The following is a 20,592-nucleotide window of genomic DNA, read 5'->3' on the forward strand; positions in this document are numbered from 1 at the left end:
TGATAAATTGTTGCTAATATAGCAACATATTAAATTTAAAATATTTTTAATGGCACAAATAAGTGTTCACATGGTGTATTTGGGCTACAAGTTTCTCTAAAATTGTAAATGTTTGCCAATGGAATAATAATATAAAAATAAATTCAATAAACACAAACAAAACAACGTACTCCCTCGGTCCCAAATACATGTCACGGAAATGGATAGAAATGCATGTAGAAATGGATAAAAATGGACAGAGGGAGTGCAATTTTACAATTTTTTAGCTGTGCAAATGCATGGGTCACCTACTAGTTTTTTTAATATAGTACTCGCTTTGTAACTTGATATAAGACATTTTTGACACTGTCATAGTGTCAGAAACCGTTTTATACATGAAGTTACAGAGGGAGTAATAGGTTGCATGTGTTGACATAGGAAGCTGATTCCACAATCAAATGTGGATGATCTCTAGTCAATTTCAGCAGGCCATAACTTTAGGAGTATACGGATATATAGATAAATGGCGTGGAGATCTTCTTATTGGGGATTTGACTTCGTTTCGAAGGTAGCAAGACACAGAGGGCGATGGCGAGGGCGCTCTCGCCACCGCCTCCATCACCCTCCTCTCCCAGCCTCCTCCTTCGCCATCGTCAGAGGACGTGGCTGGGCAAAGCTTGGCCGGCAGCGGCTGGGCCGGGACACCGCGATGGCGAGGGTCGCGGTGTGCGGCGGCGGACCCCATGGTGGCGGCACTAGGGACCGTCTGTGCACGACGGGTTTCGAGGTGTCGGATCATGCAGGCGAGGGGGTGGTGGCGGATCGGGATCCGCTCCGATCTGACGTCCATTTTCAGCCGACAGCACGGGCTATGGACAGCGAGGCCGGTGTTCTCCACCGTGGTGATGATGGCGTCAGCGTGGTGGAGGCGGCGGTGTGGTCGCGGTCCTAGTTATCTTATCGCATCATGACAATGATCTGCATGATTGGTCCTCGTTGATCCGGCCGTCGACGTGTTCCGAACCTGCTACCGGAGATCTTGCCCAAGGATATCTGGATCAGATAGAATCCGGTCGTACGCGTTCATATCAGCCTACGTGGCTCCATCAGGGCACGACATGAAGCTTTGTTGTTTGTTGACACCATGGGATATGTCGGTATCTTGAATTCCATGGCGTAGATAGCGGTGGAGAAAGTGATGGTGGCCGAGATCGGAGGATCAGTAAGGCGGAGGGAGCCTTGGAGGCGATGGAGTCGGCCATGTGTTTGATAACTTTCAGAAGCAGCAGTGACAAGTGGGGGCGGCAGCATTGGAGTATTTCATTTTTTGGTGGTCCTCCTTGGGTGCCGAGTCATGACTTTTAGGGCGAAAATCTAAGGTCTGGCCTTCATTGGTTGTATCTGACAATTACCTTGCTGGAGGTATTGTTTTGAGAGCTCGACTTTCCCCAAGGTGAAAGCCTAAGATCTTGGATAGGGCGACCCGGCGCGTGTGCACTGTTTTCTTCTTGAAGGCGCCTCTTTTGGAGACCTTTTATGTTTTCCGAGTGTTGTCTTTGGCGGTGGTTTGTGTGCTGCTGAGAGGAGTTGATCACTGTGACGAGGTTTTTTTTTCCTTTGGGTTGTGTGCATCTTGAATGTCTTTTCACGATATTAATATATTCCTTTTTTAAATAAATAAATAAATTGCAAGACACGATCACAGGCCTTGCTTGCTTGGTGGGTTTGCACCCCCGTTGCTATCCACTACATACTGTTCATGGTCAGCCACCACGCAATGGGCGTATCTCCCCCATATCGTGTTTGCGTAATCGAGCCGTACGCACCGCTTCTGCCTTTGATGTATGTCTACGTATCTATTAATCTATAGTATCAGTTATATCTTTCAAATATCTAATACAGTGGACTAATAAATTGTTAAGTGAACTGAGCATAGATGGTTAGGTTTCATGTGGTGAAATCAGCCCATCGAAGTTTAAGCTCTAGATTTGACACTGATGCTTGCACTTTGCATGGTTTATTTTAGTCTTCTGCTGATGTTCATTCAATGGGAGAAGACGTTCTCATTGACTACGTGATGGGCAACATCTTGAAGGTGTTCATAACGATAAGTTATACGTGCGTGCGTTCATAAATATGAATGTATGCGAATATGAGCATCTGTGATTGTACTGTATTAAAAAATTGATAAATTGTTATTAAGTATGAATTGTGGGCCGTGTTGTAATGGTCCATCAAATCCAAGACTGTGTTTCTTAATTCAATTATGAACTCTGTTTTCTTCTTAATTAAAAGGATCACATTGTTGTTGATCCAGCTAGGCTTTCAGCAAAACCGGATCTAGTATTTATTATTGCGTAAGCTAGCTGTCGTCTGCAATGATCGTCCCACCTGGGAAATTGAATATTGATCCATAATAGCCATGTGAACCGTGAGCTGATTAGTCTATGGCTTTATACAGATTTTTAAAACGTGAGAGTACATATTTCCCGTAGCATAAAATCACTTTGTTTATATTTATGTATACATGAGCGTTGACACACACCAGTAGGTTATAATTGTGTGCCACACGTAATTAACTAGGTCAAGCAAGCAACCCCACGCGGGTCTCGCTATCAGTTTGTAATCCATGCACCAGAAATTCTTCATGTCATAATAAATAAGTGATGTTTTATATTCATCATACCAAATGTCACACCATTGATCATTTCCTTCTTTGGCAGTACCATTGACCAATCTCTCATATAGTTAAACAGAAGGAACGTGGTCCTTCGTTCAACTTACATATGTTCGGCCTCCCTCTCTCTATTTTGATTTTCTTCCTCATATCTCTTGTTTTCTTTACCAGCCTTTCTTAAAAATGGTCCTCTCTTTTATTAACTTGTACTATATGTAAGAGGAAAACGGTGGAAACAGATGTTAATTCCGACATGTGATTCAAAAGTTATAGATTTTTTAATGTTTTGAAACAAGATCAAAACTGGTGTGATTCACATAACCTACATTTTATTGGTTAAATTGATTATCAAAGTTGGATCTTAATATATCGGTTGGGCGTTCGTGCTGATCCATATCTTGTACTGCACAAACAAGTGATGTTTTGGATACCGATGCGTTTGTTGATACCAACTATCACAACATTGACAACTTGCCTCATCAAAGTCAACTTCAGGTGGGCTGGCACATACGCATTGCATGTGATGCTACGGAGGCGGAAATGATCGCTACCTATGAGCCTCCTAGCAAGCGAGAGCGTGTTTTTCCCCCTATTTTTACTTTGTTATTTTGATCAATTTTACTTTAGTAGCTTTTCTCTAAATTTGGAAAGAAGTTTGTAAATTTGCACATAATTCAAATAATGTTCATGAATTTGAAAAATAAACTTTGTAAATTATGAAATGTTCACAAATTATAATATTTTCGTGAATTTGTAAAAAATCACAAATTGAAAATAAACAAGTCATGAACATTAAAAATGTTTATCAATGTTACAAAATCACCAATCTGGAAAAAAGTTCGCAAATATGATTTTATGTGACTTTAATTTTTTTCATAAATTTGATAAGGACTGTGCTAACGACCAGTCGACTGGTCGTTAGCTACAGATCCGCACGACTTCCTCTCGCGACCTGCACGCTCGGTTTCACCGATTTTTCTTCTTCTCTCGAAAACCGTATACGTGAATAGTAAATTCCTAGACAATAACCAACTAAGCCACCTTTAGTTGTTGTCTATTGTATATAAACAAGGTTATTTGAACCTTTATTTTTCTGTCATACCAGCAATAATAGTTTCTTTTTGCTTGGTAACTTTGGCACGACCAACGTGATAACTATGACTTGTAAAGAGTTATCAAAATATGTTGCATGTAAGTTATCGGGTGTCTGATGTGTAAATTACCGTGCTATTTGCACTAGGTTATCAGGGCATATTTCTAGAACTTTTCGCCCACGGTGAAAAATTATCAATGCGTTTATATGTAAGCTATATCAGATTAATTGCACGTAAGTTATCATCTTATTTACATGAAAGTTATCGGGTGGTATATTTTAACAAGTTTTTCACCTCGGATGGTAAAAAAGTGGTATTTTATTTGAACTTGTCAGGAGGCAAGTAGTGGGTGAGTTGGCTAGTGTGTTAAGATCTCAATATTGAAGTCTTGTGTTCAATTCTTAGCTTCGGCATGAATTGTTAGGCTATAAAACTACAATATGGAAACTATTAGCATCAAGATTTTGTTTCCACATCTTTTTCTCCCATTAATTATCAGGCCTGCGATGTGTGAGTTATCAAGCTATTCGCACAAAAAATAACTGAGGGTATTGATCAACGTGCCTCCCTCCACCCAGTCGTCAAATTTACCAAGATCTAGGTACATAAGTCATCAGGTCAGCGATGTGTGAGTTACCGTGATATTCACATAAAAGTTATCGGGGGTATATTTCATCACCTCTATTCGTCAAAGTTATCATGATCGGGTTGCATAAGTTATCAGATCTCCGATGTATGGGTTACCATGCTATTCACACCAAAAGATACGGGGGATATTTCTTCAACACCCATCCCTACGCCAAAGTTATCAGGACTGAGTTATATAAGTTATCAGGTTGTGATATGAGAGTTATCCTGATATTCACACAAAAGTGACCGGGGGGTATCCCACCTGGTCGGCAAAATTACCACGATGTCATCAACTGTAGATGAGTTCGTAAAAATAGTCTACTTAAGTGCGAAAAACATTAGACATTGCATTAACTGTTGTGCAAACGTAGAAGAGGAGACAAGTTAATAAGCTATTGTTGTGTTTCTTTGGACTGTGGTTTTCTTTACGTTAGATTAGTAGATCAAGAAATAGTACCTAACCTCAACATAAACAGAAGGACTCAATCTAGTTCAAGTGTTAAAGGATGGGTGTGGTGTAGCATGAGGTTGTAGGTTCAAATCCCCACCTCCTCAGTTTTTTAGCACTTTAAAAGTCATCGAAAAAACAGAATCAGAGGAGGCGCTGGCACGTTGCCAAACATCGTAACATCCTGAAAAAACCGGATCCAACCGATCGCCCGAGAAAATCACGCACCATCGAGAGCTGTACGTGGAGAAAAAACAGCAGATCCGCAAATCACGAAGTCTACCGCCTCGGACGCGCGCGAGCGCACAATTTTGAGATGGACGGCATCCGAGTCGTGCGGATATCTCGCAAACCACCAGCTGGTTAGATATCTCGATTTGATAATATATTGGCAAGTTTAGAAAATGTTAGCAATTTGAAATAAATTTGTTAAATATTAAAAATCCAAACATAATCTAAAAAAAAGAAAACCAACTGAAAAAAATAAAGAAAAAAGAATCCTAAAGTTTGCCCAACCCGGATGAGAAGCTTCTGGAACCTTCCTAAAACCCAGCAAAATTGTCGGTAGCGCTTGATTGGCTGGCATGCTAGTGAGGGTGTGTAGGTGATGGTGCGCAAGTGCTCGAAGCGGGTCAACCATATCATTTCGAAGAGGTCCTAACCAGCGCCATAACCGCCAGTTAAGCAAACTGGCGCCCACGCGCGCATGAGTACTGGGCCGGCACAGCTACAACATGTTGACAGGTAGACCTTTGATGGGTTGCCATGTGGACAAGTTGACCGGGTAACAGGTGGATCGTTGACATTTCTAAGAATGATTTGATTTTTTTCGAAAATAGCAGAAACAAATTGAAAAAATAGTTGATTGAAAAAAGTAAATAAATTTTTAATTAGTTCATGTATATGAAAAAGTTCAAAAGTTTTGAAGAAAATATTCACGGATTTTTAAAAAATACGAATTCTTAAAAGATCGTGTATATTGAAAAAAAATTGGATTAAAAATATTTCACAGGTTTTTTAAAAAATTGGGAATTTGGAAAATTAACGGATTTCATAAGAAATTTCGAGTTTTGAATAACATTCGTAATTCAAAAAAAGTTCTTGGGTTCGAAAAAACGTTCTCAAAAAATTGAAAATAAATGTGTAATTTTTTAAAAAATATCAAATTGGGAACGAAATCCTGAATTTATGAAAAGTTCACGAAAAAAAACGTACAAAGCTTGTCCTGGATAGGGTTTGGGTATCATTTATCAGTAACATTGACCAATTAACGGAGCTCAAAGAAGAAAAAAACAGGGGCACATAACAAAAATAATGGGGAAAGTGGCGTTCGGTGGCCTAGCGAGGAGGAACTGCAAGTGAGGCTGGGCTGTTTGCGGCAATTCGGCCCATATGGCTCCATGAGTTTGCTGCTGCTTCCTCTTGCTGAACTATTCCAGGTTGGTTCTTCACTGACAGCCATGTATGTGGCTGCAATACTGATCCTGCCCTAGCATCAATTCATAAGTTGTTGTGTCACAACTTCAATAGGCATCGCATTAGTTCTGCCATGCATGTCTACAAGCTTAGAATTAACATGACCACAGTTCTCATACTACTAATATGTACTCCCTCAGTCCCGTAATATAAGAACGTGAAAAACATCCTTATATTATGGGATGGAGGCAATACATTTCTGTCCTCGCAAAAAGAAAATACATTTTTACATCACAGTTTTATTTGCTTACATAAATGGAGGGAGGAGATTTTTTTATTTTTTTTGCGAGTTCGCCATACCAAGTTGGTTAGGCTTGTGCACTATACGAGTAGGATCCGTAGTATCAAGTCCCTACATTATTACATCGCCTAACAAAGAGTGGTTCACTTCCAATAATTTGGTGATGCCTGGAGTGGATTCCTCGTGCAAAAGAGCATGCCCTTGGATGAATCCTACTCCGTGACCTTGCGCCGACACCGGTCGAGGATGTCAGTTACGTCGTCGTACATGGCACGCTTCAGTTCCTCCACCCACCTCCGCATGCTCTCGTCAGCGATGCCCCTCCTATTAGCATCTGCAAGGAAGTTCTTGAGGTACATGAGCTTGACGCCAAGGTCGCCGATCTCGCCGGAGACCCTGGTCACGATGGCCAACTTATCTTTGGCCATCTATGCGAGCATGGTGGCGCCGTAGGATGCCAAAGCAACCAGAACCCCCTCCATGGGTTGCATGGTTTGCTGGCTCGAGCTGCACCTGAAAACATGCACGCATAATAAAATTAATTAGTGCTCTTTATCTAATCACGTCGCACTCATAAGATACTAGTAGCAACAAACAAGAAGGCATAGAGTTGGCTTGAACTAGAACCAGAGGAGGTCGTCTGTTTTAGAGGAGAAGGTAAAGTACTCTGCTAGTGAAACTACGCTATGCACCTAGAACGAAATCAATCGAAGAGATGGATCTTCTTCCTTGGTCTTTTGCCAGAACAACTAGCTAGCTGGTGGGAGTGGGGATTATTTAGCATATATATCCATCTATGCTGAGCTATTTAGCTTTTTTCTTTGAGCCAATTATAAGTTTCATGCTGCCACGATAGAGGGAATACGGATTATGACAATCATCAACACAAAAAAAAAAAAAAAAAGATGCCGTGCGTGTGGTTCGTGCAAGGCATCTATCTATCCATCTACTTGTCGCGCACATATCCACTACCTTCCTGCAAGCAGCACCTGATTCTGTGCACTGATGATCGAGATGGAATTCGTTGCTAGTTGCTACCCTAAAAAAATGCATTGTATTACTCTTCAAGGTTTTGTTACTTCTTTAATCGGGACCTAGCCGAGAGCCTAAATCGGTTAGTGGGGTAAGAAGTTTACTCCACACTGCGCCGAGCCCCTAAAATTACTCCTCCGCTCGGCCACTGAGTAAAAAACACGCACGCACAGGATGGGTAAGAGGGATGCAGGTGAACAGGAGAAGAAAGGAACGACCAAACCAACAGAGGGGGGTGCTGATTCTGAACAAAAGAAAAAGAAGAAGGGGGGAGAGCAATCTGATGGTAAGGGTAACACTGGACAGAATGGCAAACAGGAAGCTGTCGAGCCCGGTGCTCTCGGTCAACTGGTGGGTGCGCCTATTAGCACCCGCCAGGAGCCATGACGATAATCAGTTAGAACTGTCGGGGCCTCGGACAGGCCCGGACAATTCAAGAGCTTGTATGCCTAGTGCATACCTACCGTCCGTCTTTGGTTTTTATCTCTGAAACTAGCAACCGCGAGGAGTATGTCAATAAGTTGCGTAGGAGGCTAGGCCTTAAGTTCTGCATCTCCGGTGGAGATCACGCACTCACACATGCTAGCTGAGCCTGGTGACGAGCCAAGGGCCACCCCGGCGCAGGCCAGGGCCGGCAGAGCACAGCGGACGGAGGCCAAACGCGGCTGGCAGACGCAGATCTGCGGAACTCCGGGCAGAGCGTCGCCACCAGCGCCCCCCATGGAGTCAAGCGGGAGTGGGGGAAGCAGGCGGTGGAGGAGGGCGCTCGAGTTGGGATCGCAGTCGGACGAAAGGACAAATCCGGCGATGCTGTAGCCGTCGCGCGTGACCCGATCTGTGCGCCGCAAGCAGGCCCAACGGCGGCCAACGAGTGCCGCGATGGGGAGGAGGTGGGCCATGCGGGCAGCCGAGTGCCGCGCAGATCAAGCTGGCCGCCGGCGGGAGGTCAGCTGACGGCCACCATGAGCGAAGGTGAAGATCGGATCGAGGGGCGGAGAAGCTCGCGCAAACGGACTTGGATTTCGACGGGAGACGCGTCCCTGCTTTGAGGAGCCGCCTTCGCGGCCACCGGCGATGGCTGCCGGCGGCGGCGGCGTGGTTGTGGTGGAAGTCTGTGACGGCTAGGGTTCGGGGGCGCCCCGGTGTTGCCCTAGGAGGAGAGCGGAGGTGGTGGGTGCGCTTTTTTTGCGTGCGGGTCATAGTCGCTCGAGGGCACCGTGCGTGCGTGCGTGTGTGCGGGTCGTGCCCGCTTTTTTTTCCTGGTTTTTCTTCTTAGATTTTTTTTTCGTCTGGTTCTGTTGCTTGCGAGGGGAGTAGGGTAGCGAGTTAACAGAGGTGGGAGGATGACGAAAATAAAACGGAGGTGAGAGAATGACGAAAATAAACCAGCAAAAATAAACCACGCGGACTATTCACCAACTGCTTCATTAGGAGTAGAGAAAATGTGAATGTTTTGGTAAGTAGTGATTTGATTTGAACGAGTTAATGCATAATGTTCTTTTCGGTAAGTGCGGATTTGATTGATTTAATGCACGCGTCAAATGGGCCAGCTCAAAATTGGTTGAGGTTGGGCCAAAGGTCGGCTATAAGACGCTCGTGGGCGTAATATAGGTTTTACCCGGGATTGGTGGGATGTGAGGCGAGACTATCAAGTGAGATATTAGAAGTAGAGATATCCCGGATGGGAAGGTGAGCTTACCGCCTGTGCTATTACGTGTTTTTTTCTCTCCCTTGTCGTACTACTTTCTTTGTTTTTCTTTTCTTTTCTGCATCTATAGCAAGCTTAAATCGGTGGCCTGATACTGGATCGTAATTAACGTGAGGAAAATACTGACCCGTGCACGTGGGACGTGGGTCGATCGGTGGTAAATCAACGCGCCGTCGTACCTCGTACCTATGGGCTATGGTAACATGCTGCTGCATGATGCCCGACGTTAATGGAAATTAGTAGAGTGCCCGTGCGTTGCCACGGGCTCTTAAAATAGTTTGTAAAAGTTACATGTTAAATTTCATATGTACAAACAATATAACACAAACACAATTATTGAATAATTGAAGTTCAATTTTGTAATGTAAATTGATAACAAAAATAAAGATTAACGACATGTCCATGTAACAAACTGAGCGATGTTCGAACTAAACATCTGTTACAAAACTATCAATATCTAGATGATGCGCTTAAGAAATTCTTTCACAATATCTGGAAAGTTTTCTTTAGCTTCATTCCCACGATGTTTTAGCAAGTACAGTAAAAACTGCTTCCTCAACTCATACCCATTCTGCACAATCAAATATATATAGTATGAGAAGTTCACGCCAAAGGTGAAGGTAAGATGCTACTACATGACTAATTATACCCACCACCAAAGTAACAATAGTAAGAATCAAGCTGCTACTAAGAGTTTAATTGCAAACGTACGACAATTTGTGTTTGGGTCACTCTTATTTGTGAGCCTTCTTTCCTAGTAAATTTTCGACGTCTGTTGCTCCAGTCCAAGGTGACATCCTCCCATGACGAACTTAGGTTCGCTGTGTGGCTAAGTCAGTCAGAGATGTCTTGTCCGACGACCGGCAGCCGCACATGAGGGCGTTCTTGGGGATCAGGAACTTGTCATCCTCTCATGATCACGAGGTATGCCAGTTCATAGTAGTATTGCCAGAAGCAGGATTCTAAGTAATTTTTAAAAAATGGAACACAACTCAATGTACAGTCCAGAGTTTTCAGAAGAAAGCACAATATCCTTACCTAAACAATGTACCGCAAAATGCCATCTCTCAAGGTGTAGATCTACCTGCTTTCCGGCGATCATTTTCCTCCTTTCACACTGCACCAAAATTTAAGACTCGCTCAGATTCAGATCACATAAAATAAAGCCGGTGGGAATAGCTGGGAGTGGGAGGTGGGAGGGAGGACGAAAAAAACCGGTGTTGGTGGGACGAAATTTAACCGGTGAGCGGAGACTACCAACTGAGACATTAGGAGTACAGATGACCGGATGACGGCTACCTCACCTTCGCCATGGCGCCCCCTCTGCTTCACACCATACTTTCCCATGAACTGCCAAGGATGAGTCCCCCGCCAACCACCCTGCTCTCCGCCCTGATCCCCCCTCGTGTTCATGTCCATCCACCACGGCCATCAAGGGGGCCGAGGCGTGCGCCACCCATAACGCCCCCATCCAAGAAGGTAGATCTGATATCTCTTGAGCCATTGTCATAGTGTCTGTTATTAAGTCTTGAAGCAACCAACCAGTACATTTACCCTTATGTCGTAACCAAGAAAATGTACGACTTGATGAAAAATGCATGAACCACTCGCTCATGCAATTTGCTGTAAATCAATCTCTAATGAAATGCAATTTGCCATATTTTCTAAAGTAGGGAAATAATTTCACGCATACAACAGAACAATCCCAACCCCGTCCCTCTCACTCTCGGCCCTCACCCTTATCACAAAATCCACTAACTATTGTTCTAAATAAGCCAGTGATTGACGCCACCATGGCAACCCAGCAGCAAGGGACAAGGGCGGCAACAGCCTTCCTATCTTAATGCTAGTCACCCGAGGCTCTACGATCCCTTACCATCAAAATCCTTCATTGCACAATCTCGAAGAAAGTAGCTTATTGGAAACAAAGAGGAAAAGTTAGAGCTTCCATCCAGAGGAATGAGAGCACAAAATATTTCCATGGCTCTGCCTCTCAAAGGTTTAGGAAAAATAAAACTCAAACCCTCGTTCCAAATGGAGTCGAGTTCTCTAACCACACCAAAAAAATAACCCAACACACTTACTTTTACAAGGATAAACTATTAAGAGTCATAGTACACCTATAGGGTTTCGTTTGGAGGGGATTTATAGTCTGGGGTAAAATTCACAGGCCGGACGCACTAATGAAATTGAGGTGGGTAATTAATAGGGTGTTTCCTATTTAGCGCGGCAGGCACCAGTTATAGCCACAGAAGCATCATCTTATACATGTATGTAACACAGCCTAGCTAGTCAAACAAAGAGACTGTAGCTTACTCAACAGATAATTCCTTCAAGACAGGAAGAGGATAGAAGCTTAACTCCAGTTGTTTATGAGAAATATAATATGCTCTTAGATATGCAACTTTAGAATATTTAGAAGGCCTGCAGTTTATTAATTATCACTACATCACAACCATTGCAAATGGTGGCATGCCACTTGAAGTTCTCTGAAAATTCGCATGATTACTTGGCTCTCTTGTTACTTGGCAAGATTACAAAGCTTTGTGTGAAAATTTCAGGACATCATTGAATGAGAGAGGGCATGTCTTACAGATTAGTAACTTCTGTGTTGAAATTGTGAGTTACCAGGCAAGTACCTGAAGCAGGATATCCGCAATTGTAAACATCATGACATATTTAAACCTCTCGACCTTCCGTTTTCATGTCTGCATAGGCACTAAGGACCAAGTCATACTTGTTTCAATTGAAGGGACAACTTTAAAACATTTCTTCTCTGCCTTGGTGAACATCATGACATCTTTAAACCAAAGAAAATGCATGATAATGTAGAGAACTGAACATGGACAGTTGGAAAAAAGAACCTCACTAATTCAGATTGACTACAATCAGTCCAAAAGTCAGATTTCAGACCAAGGCAAACCAGGAGAAGTGTAACTACCGTATTAGGTAATTGACCACATACGAAACTATACATCAATGAATCGGGGTCATCACAGCATGTAATAACAAAAAACTAATGGCATGGCCTCCCTTATAAATCACACCAAGATGAAAAATAGTTACAAGCAGGGTCTAATAGTTTATTGGAGAGAGGAAAGGTAGCAGTTCCATTTATCCTTAGAAGACGATCAATTAGAAATTCTGCACAAACAAATCACTTATTATACTATTTGACTCTGACTTCTATAACCTGTATGAATATGCTTTAAAATCTTTTCTAAATTGGCCCGACTTACACCAGAATGAGCTACACAAATGATGTGATGAATGTGCTATTAGTGATACCTGGCAGGAGGCAATCATTAGTCGAAAGACGGGAAAGTGTCACATGTATACTAACAGATATTGTGTACATTTCCTTGTTTGAATATTCCTGCTCCACTCTAAATATGTTTGAATGAATTATGCGGCAAGCTACTAAAGGAAAACAATACTTATCTCTTTGGGCTTACTCTCCTTGAGCCATTGATTTCTCATTTTGTCAAAAAAATCTTGATCTAATCCCACTTCCCTAAGCACATATAACAATTCTGGTCTATTTTTACTCTAGCCCATTTATGCAATCCACCAAAGATGTTGAATAGAACCTTTAGTCTGCCAATCCATGAATGATGTGTGTAGAAAGGGTGGTGCACTGGTTTTGTGAAAAAAACTTCCGTTCACAATTTACTAAAATCTAAATGAGTAAATCAAATCATGTACCACAGATTCTTTAGTTTTTCAAAATTCCTATACAAAATTAGATCGATGGATATCATAATTCAGTATACTTCTTAAGTAATCAATCACCTGAGGATAGAGCCTCTCCAACCGGTAGTAGTAGGACTCTTTGTTGATGGACACTGTTCTATAACATTCTTCATCTTCTTAGTAAAAGCCTTCAGGCCATCGATCCAGTTGTAGCCGACGCCGTCACTGAGCTGCATTCCTTCTGCCTACACAAGATACAATGTGGAGGGGAACATTGCAGTTGCAGAAAGCATTAGTTCAGAACGCAGCCGGTGTGCAGGCGACCGAGGGCCCCTGCTACATGGCATCGACCACCGCTCCTTGGCGACGACCACCGCGTCAGACTGCTCCGGCTGGGCTCCGCTTCATGTTCAACGTCGTCCTCCAACAGTGGGCGCACACACGCAGGCCATGAAGGATGGGAGGCGATGGCGACGGCTTGAGCAGGAGGATGGAGACAGCATGAGCAGGAGGACGGAAACAGCCATATGGAGGCGATCAGAACATTTGCACACAAAAAAGTGAAGGGCCAGAAAGTGTGCAAAACTGGGTGAAAAGCAATGAAAACAAATAGAGTAGTACTGTAAAGGGAAGGGGGCAATTGGCGACAGCCAGGAAGCAGGGACCGTGCGGTGCATAGTCGTGGTCGGGCTGGAGCGCGGGTCCTCATCCTCCTCTGCGTCACCGTCGTCTTCTCGCCTACTGTTTGAAATCGGAAAAAACGCAAATCAATCACACACAAATCGACAAACCAGGATAGAAAAAGAATATTTGAACAGAGTCGTCTTTCAGCATACATAATGGTGCTTACTTGTGCTTGGACTCAACCTGCATACATGAGTGAGTGCAGCGCTCAACAACCAAGGAGAAGGACAGGAACAACATCTGAAGAGAGCTATCTTCTACATAAACAGCCATATGGAGGCGGTCAAAACGTTTGCACGCACAAAAGCAATGAAACTAAATATTAGTTCTTTGAAGGAGAGGGAGAGGGAGGAGCTACCCAAGCAAAGGGAAGGGCAGGCAGGAAGCAGGGGCCTTTGTGCAGTGCGTCGTAGTGGTCGTGCTCGAGCTCGGGGCCTCGTCATCTTTGGCGTCGTTGTCATCCTCGCCTGCTATTTGGAATCGTGAAAAACGCAAATCGATCGCACACAAATCAATGGGGTGAATCGAAAGAGGAAAGGCGAGAGGCGGATCGAACCTTGGGAGTCGACGCCGGCGGTGGCTGTAGGGAGCTGGATACCGAGGCTGGTCAGGCGAGAACAAATCCGGCGCCCGCGTCCTTGGATGTCGAGGAAACGGAGGCGCACCGACGTTCGTCGCCGCCGCGCTCGTCCCGACCGGCGGCTGCAGCAGGGTGCGCCATCCCGTTCCCCGATTCGACGACCTGTTGGACTCGTCGCTGGTGAATCCTGCGGTGCGAATCCCGTGCCGCACCTCCAGCCCAGTCCCCACAGGCGCGAGCTAGGGTTCCGGCCGTGAGGAGGGAAATTTCGTGGGTTTGACGCATCCGCGAGGGAGAGAAGGAGAGGGGAGGAGGAGATCCGACGGTGGGGTAGACGGTGGAGGATGGGAGGTCGCCGGTGGGCTGAGGGAGGGGCGTGCATAGGAGGCATGGGCGGCCGGGAGCGAGGGAGGAGGTGGGGGCGGGGCAGCGCCGGGATCCAGGAAGGTTGGGGGTTGGGCGGCGCCAGTGGTGAGGGAGAAGGTGGGGGCGGGGTGGCGCCGGGAGTGAGGGAGAAGGTGGGGCGGGGCGACGCCAGGATCGCAGGAGGAGATGGGGGGCGGGCGGCGCCGGGAGCCAGGGAGGAGGACGGGGCTGGCGGCGTCGGGCGGTGGCGAAGGGATCTGGAGGCCTCGCTCGTGCGTGCGAGTCGCCTGATCTTTTGTCATTGTTTTTTCTTTCGTAGGTCTTTTTTCGTAGGTCTTTTTTCGCTGGTCTTTTTTCATTGAGGCATGCGAGTGCGAGGCGTGCGAGGACTGGAGGCATCCCTCTCTTTTTTACTTGGTTTTGGTTGGTTTTCTTTTTGGTACGGAGAAGTGGGAGGTGGGATTGAGGACGAAAAAAACCCGGACGAAAATGATGGAACGAAAATAAAACCCGGAACGTGACCTACCAACTGAGACATTAGGAGGAGAGATTATCCAGCCCTTTGTTGAGACGTACGTACTACGACGGTGTTTTCTTTTTCGAGTGTACTACGATGGTGTTATTTCGAGTGTACTACGATGGCATCTCCAATGCTCACCATCAAATTTGCTTTGGTATCTGTTCACGTATAGAGGAACCAGACAGGGGACTAGTCCACGGACGCTGATGCTGAAGCCGCCATCCAACACTGGCCATATACATTTCAACCATTCTTTGAATTAACCGGACGAAATGCATGCAAACACGACGGATTTCATATAAACCGGACAAAATTCATTACCTTTTTTGTATTTCTTAACTAAAAACGATATCGGATAAAGATAAAACTAGTCTACGGCCAACACTGGTGGATATCCATTCCGACGACATGGATATCCTTGACTATTCTACGGCTGTCCGCGGCAAATCTCCATTATCTTTCCAATATCTGACAGCCCTGAACCTCGGAGATATAAGCTTCAGCGCAAAGGGCGGCTCGCTTCCCCACCGCGCATCAGAGTGGAACCGCCTGCTGATGCCTCAGCCGGAGGGGAAGGGTGCCCTAAGCTGCACGGACCAGGGTTGTCTTTTTGTGTAGGGGGAAGACGGTGGCCAGCGACCGGGCAAAACACCGATTTTCTATGTCGGCATCGCCTCGGTAATGGCCTTTATGGGACTCAAGCAGCGGCGGCCTCCCATGTTCTACTTCCCCTCCATGATGGCGGCGAGCGTGGACGTGCTGTCTGCCGCCTCCTCGATGTCTGTGTTGTTGGCTTCTTTCTCTGCCGGTAAGGCGTGGTTACAGTGCACATTGATGGCGGATGGTGTGATCGCATGCACGGGAGGTGCGGCACGACATGGCAAGCACAATGTCGTGCGGTCATGCCCCCCCCCCCCCCCCCCCCCCCCGCGCGCTTGCCGGCCTGGAGCAACTCGCCAATCCTCGGCGAGCTGAACCACGCGCCGACTTGGAGCTTCAACCTCTGCAAAGCTGGCCTGCCACGGTCTGGAGCATCGATGGAGGTGGAACAGACAGTTGTCTGGCTCATGACCGGCGGGCTCGACAGGGCACCTAGCCGGCTTTATGCCAGAGAACTCTGTTGGAAATATGCCCTAGAGGCAATAATAAAAGTGTTATTATTATATTTCTTTGTTCATGATGATTGTCTTTTATTCATGCTATAACTGTATTATCCGGAAATCGTAATACACGTGTGAATACATAGACCATAATATGTCCCTAGTAAGCCTCTAGTTGACTAGCTCGTTGATCAACTGATAGTCATGATTTCCTGGCTATGGACATTGGATGTCGTTGATAACGGGATCACATCATTAGGAGAATGATGTGATGGACAAGACCCAATCCTAAGCATAGCACAAGATCGTGTAGTTCGTTTTGCTAGAGCTTTTTCAATGTCAAGTATCTCTTCCTTAGACCATGAGATCGTGTAACTCCCGGATACCGTAAGAGTGCTTTGGGTGTACCAAACGTCACAACGTAACTGGGTAACTATAAAGGTGCACTACAGGTATCTCCGAAAGTGTCTGTTGGGTTGACACGGATCGAGACTGGGATTTGTCACTCCGTATGACGGAGAGGTATCTCTGGGCCCACTCGGTAATGCATCATCATAATGAGCTCAAAGTGACCAAGTGGTTGGTGACGAAATCATGCATTGCGGTACGAGTAAAGTGACTTTCCGGTAACGAGACTGAACAAGGTATTGGGATACCGACGATCGAGTCTCGGGCAAGTAATGTACCGATTGACAAAGGGAATTGTATACGGGGTTGTCTAATCCTCGACATCGTGGTTCATCCGATGAAATCATCGAGGAGCATGTGGGAGCCAACATGGGTATCCAGATCCCGTTGTTGGTTATTGCCCGAGAACCGTCTCGGTCATGTCTACGTGTCCCCCGAACCCGTAGGGTCTACACACTTAAGGTTCGGTGACGCTAGGGTTGTATGAATATGAGTATGCAGCAAACCTAATGTTGTTCGGAGTCCCGGATGAGATCCCGGACGTCACGAGGAGTTCCGGAATGGTCCGGAGGTAAAGATTTATATATAGGAAGTCTTATTTTGGTCGCCGGAAAAGTTTCGCACTTTATCGGTATTGTACCGGGAGTGCCGAAAGGGGTCCGGGGCTCCACCGGGGAGGTCCACCTGCCCCGAGGGGGCACATGGGCTGTAGGGGGTGCGCCTTGGCCTATATGGGCCAAGGGCACCAGCCCCAAGAGGCCCATGCGCCAAGGAGACTTGGAGAGGGGAGAGTCCAAAGAGGGGAAGGCACCTTCGAGGTGCCTTGGGGAGGATGGACTCCTCCCCCCCTCTTGGCCGCACCCCTTCCTTGGAGGAAGGGGCAAGGCTGCGCCCTCCCCCCTCTCTTGCGCCTATATAAAGGGAGGGGAGGGAGGGGTGGCCGCACCCATAAGCCCTGGCGCCTCCCTCCTCCCTGCAACACCTCCTCCTCCTCCCGTAGTTGCTTAGCGAAGCCCTGCCGGAGTTCTGCTGCATCCACCACCACGCCGTCGTGCTGCTGGATCTTCATCAACCTCTCCTTCCCCCTTTCTATATCAAGAAGGAGGAGACGTCATCCGCTCTGTATGTGTGTTGAACGCGGAGGTGCTGTCCGTTCAACACTAGGTCATCGGTGATCTGAATCACGGCGAGTACGACTCCATCAACCCTGTTCCATTGAACGCTTCCGCACGCGATCTACAAGTGGTATATAGATGCAATCACTCTCCCATGACTCGTTGCTAGATGAACTCATAGATGGATCTTGGTGAAACCGTAGGAAAAAATTTAATTTTCTGCAACGTTCTCCAACAGTGGCATCATGAGCCAGGTTTATGCGTAGTTCTCTATTGCACGAGTAGAACACAATTTTGTTGTGGGCGTAGATCTTGTCAACTTGCTTGCCGCTACTAGTCTTATCTTGCTTCAGCGGTATTGTGGGATGAAGCGGCCCGGACCAACCTTACACGTACGCTTACGTGAGACCGGTTCCACCGACAGACATGCACTAGTTGCATAAGGTGGCTGGCGGGTGTCTGTCTCTCCCACTTTAATTGGAGCGGATTCGATGAAAAGGGTCCTTATGAAGGGTAAATAGAAGTTGACAAAATCACATTGTGGTTATTCGTAGGTAAGAAAACGTTCTTGCTAGAACCCAATTGCAGCCACGTAAAAGATGCAACAACAATTAGAGGACGTCTAACTTGTTTTTGCAGCAATTGTCATGTGATGTGATATGGCCAGAAGTTGTGATGAATGATGAATGATATATTGTGATGTATAAGATCATGTTCTTGTAATAGGAATCACGACTTGCATGTCGATGAGTATGACAACCGGCAGGAGCCATAGGAGTTGTCTTTATTTTTTGTATGACATGCGTGTCATTGAAGAACGCCATGTAAATTACTTTACTTTATTGCTAAACGCGTTAGCCATAGAAGTAGAAGTAGTCGTTGGCGTGACAACTTCATGAAGACACGATGATGGAGATCATGATGATGGAGATCATGGTGTCATGCCGGTGACAAGATGATCATGGAGCCCCGAAGATGGAGATCAATGGAGCTATATGATATTGGCCATATCATGTCACTACTATATAATTGCATGTGATGTTTATTATGTTTATGCATCTTGTTTACTTAGAACGACGATAGTAAATAAGATGATCCCTTACAACAATTTCAAGAAGTGTTCTCCCCTAACTGTGCACCGTTGCTAAAGTTCGTCGTTTCGAAGCACCACGTGATGATCGGGTGTGATAGATCCTTACGTTCACATACAACGGTTGTACGACAGTTTTACACATGCAAAACACTTAGGGTTAACTTGACGAGCCTAGCATGTACAGACATGGCCTCGGAACATGGAGACTGAAAGGTCGAACACGAGTCGTATGGAAGATACGATCAACATGAGAATGTTCACCGACGATGACTAGTCCGTCTCACGTGATGATCGGACACGGCCTAGTCGACTCGGATCGTGTAACACTTAGATGACTAGAGGGATGTCTAATCTGAGTGGGAGTTCATTATAATAATTTGATTAGATGAACTTTATTATCATGAACTTAGTCTAAAACCTTTGCAAAATATGTCTTGTAGATCAAATGGCCAACGCTCATGTCAACATGAACTTCAACGCGTTCCTAGAGAAAACCAAGCTGAAATATGATGGCAGCAACTATACGGACTGGGTCCGGAACCTGAGGATCATCCTCATAGCAGCCAAGAAAGCATATGTCCTAGATGAACCGCTAGGTGAAGCACCCATCCCACAGAATCAAGACGTTATGAACGTTTGGCAGACACGTGCTGATGATTACTCCCTCGTTCAGTGCGGCATGCTTTACAGCTTAGAACCGGGGCTCCAAAAGCGTTTTGAGCATCACGGAGCATATGAGATGTTCGAGGAGCTGAAACTAGTTTTCCAAGCTCACGCCCGGGTCGAGAGATATGACGTCTCTGACAAGTTCTATAGTTGTAAGATGGAGGAAAATAGTTCTGTCAGTGAGCACATACTCAAAATGTCTGGGTTGCACAACCGCATGACCGAGCTGAATATTAACCTCCCTGATGAGGCGGTCATTGACAGAATCCTTCAGTCGCTCCCACCAAGCTACAAGAGCTTTGTGATGAACTACAATATGCAGGGGATGATGAAGACCATTCCTGAAGTATTTTCAATGCTGAAGTCAGCAAAGGTTGAAATCAAGAAAGAACATCAAGTATTGTTGGTCAATAAGACCACTAAGTTTAAAAAGGGCAAGGGTAAGAAGAACTTCAAGAAGGACGGCAAAGATGTTGCCGCACCCGGTAAGCCAGTTACCGGGAAGAAGTCAAAAAATGGACCCAAGCCTGAGACTGAGTGCTTTTATTGCAAGGGGAAGGGTCACTGGAAGCGGAACTGCCCCAAATACTTAGCGGATAAGAAGGCCGGCAACACTAAAGGTATATTTGATATACATGTAATTGATGTGTACCTTACCAGTACTCGTAGTAACTCCTGGGTATTTGATACCGGTGCCGTTGCTCATATTTGTAACTCACAGCAGGAGCTACGGAATAAGCGGAGACTGGCGAAGGACGAGGTGACGATGCGCGTCGGGAATGGTTCCAAGGTCGATGTGATCGCCGTCGGCACGCTACCTCTACATTTACCTACGGGATTAGTTTTAAACCTTAATAATTGTTATTTGGTGCCAAGTTTGAGCATGAACATTGTATCTGGATCTCGTTTGATACGAGATGGCTACTCATTTAAATCCGAGAATAATGGTTGTTCTATTTATATGAGACATATGTTTTATGGTCATGCCCCGATGGTCAATGGTTTATTCTTAATGAATCTCGAGCGTAATGTTACACATATTCATAGCGTGAATACCAAAAGATGTAAAGTTGATAACGATA

At 45.4% G+C, this 20,592-nt stretch overlaps 1 long non-coding RNA gene and 1 pseudogene across 20 annotated transcripts; both read right to left on the reverse strand.

The window, feature by feature from the left end:
- Positions 1-6,523: 6,523 nt before the first annotated feature.
- LOC123047295 (uncharacterized) lies at positions 6,524-7,036 on the reverse strand (annotated as a pseudogene).
- A 2,567-nt stretch (positions 7,037-9,603) lies between these two features.
- On the reverse strand, positions 9,604-14,918 carry LOC123047296 (uncharacterized). 20 transcript variants are annotated; one of them, XR_006422903.1, is made up of 7 exons: positions 14,219-14,914; positions 14,021-14,129; positions 13,829-13,919; positions 11,925-13,719; positions 10,590-10,812; positions 10,324-10,402; positions 9,605-10,247 (listed from the first exon to the last, which is right to left on the reverse strand). It is a non-coding gene; the product is annotated as an uncharacterized lncRNA (long non-coding RNA). The 20 variants fall into 20 exon arrangements; XR_006422908.1 differs by having other exon boundaries at positions 9,605-9,856; positions 14,219-14,913; XR_006422915.1 differs by having other exon boundaries at positions 9,607-10,247; positions 10,590-10,770; positions 13,078-13,719; positions 14,219-14,897.
- Between the last annotated feature and the right edge of the window lie 5,674 nt (positions 14,919-20,592).

Source organism: Triticum aestivum, chromosome 2B, assembly GCF_018294505.1.
Source record: "Triticum aestivum cultivar Chinese Spring chromosome 2B, IWGSC CS RefSeq v2.1, whole genome shotgun sequence".
Lineage (NCBI taxonomy): Eukaryota > Viridiplantae > Streptophyta > Magnoliopsida > Poales > Poaceae > Triticum > Triticum aestivum.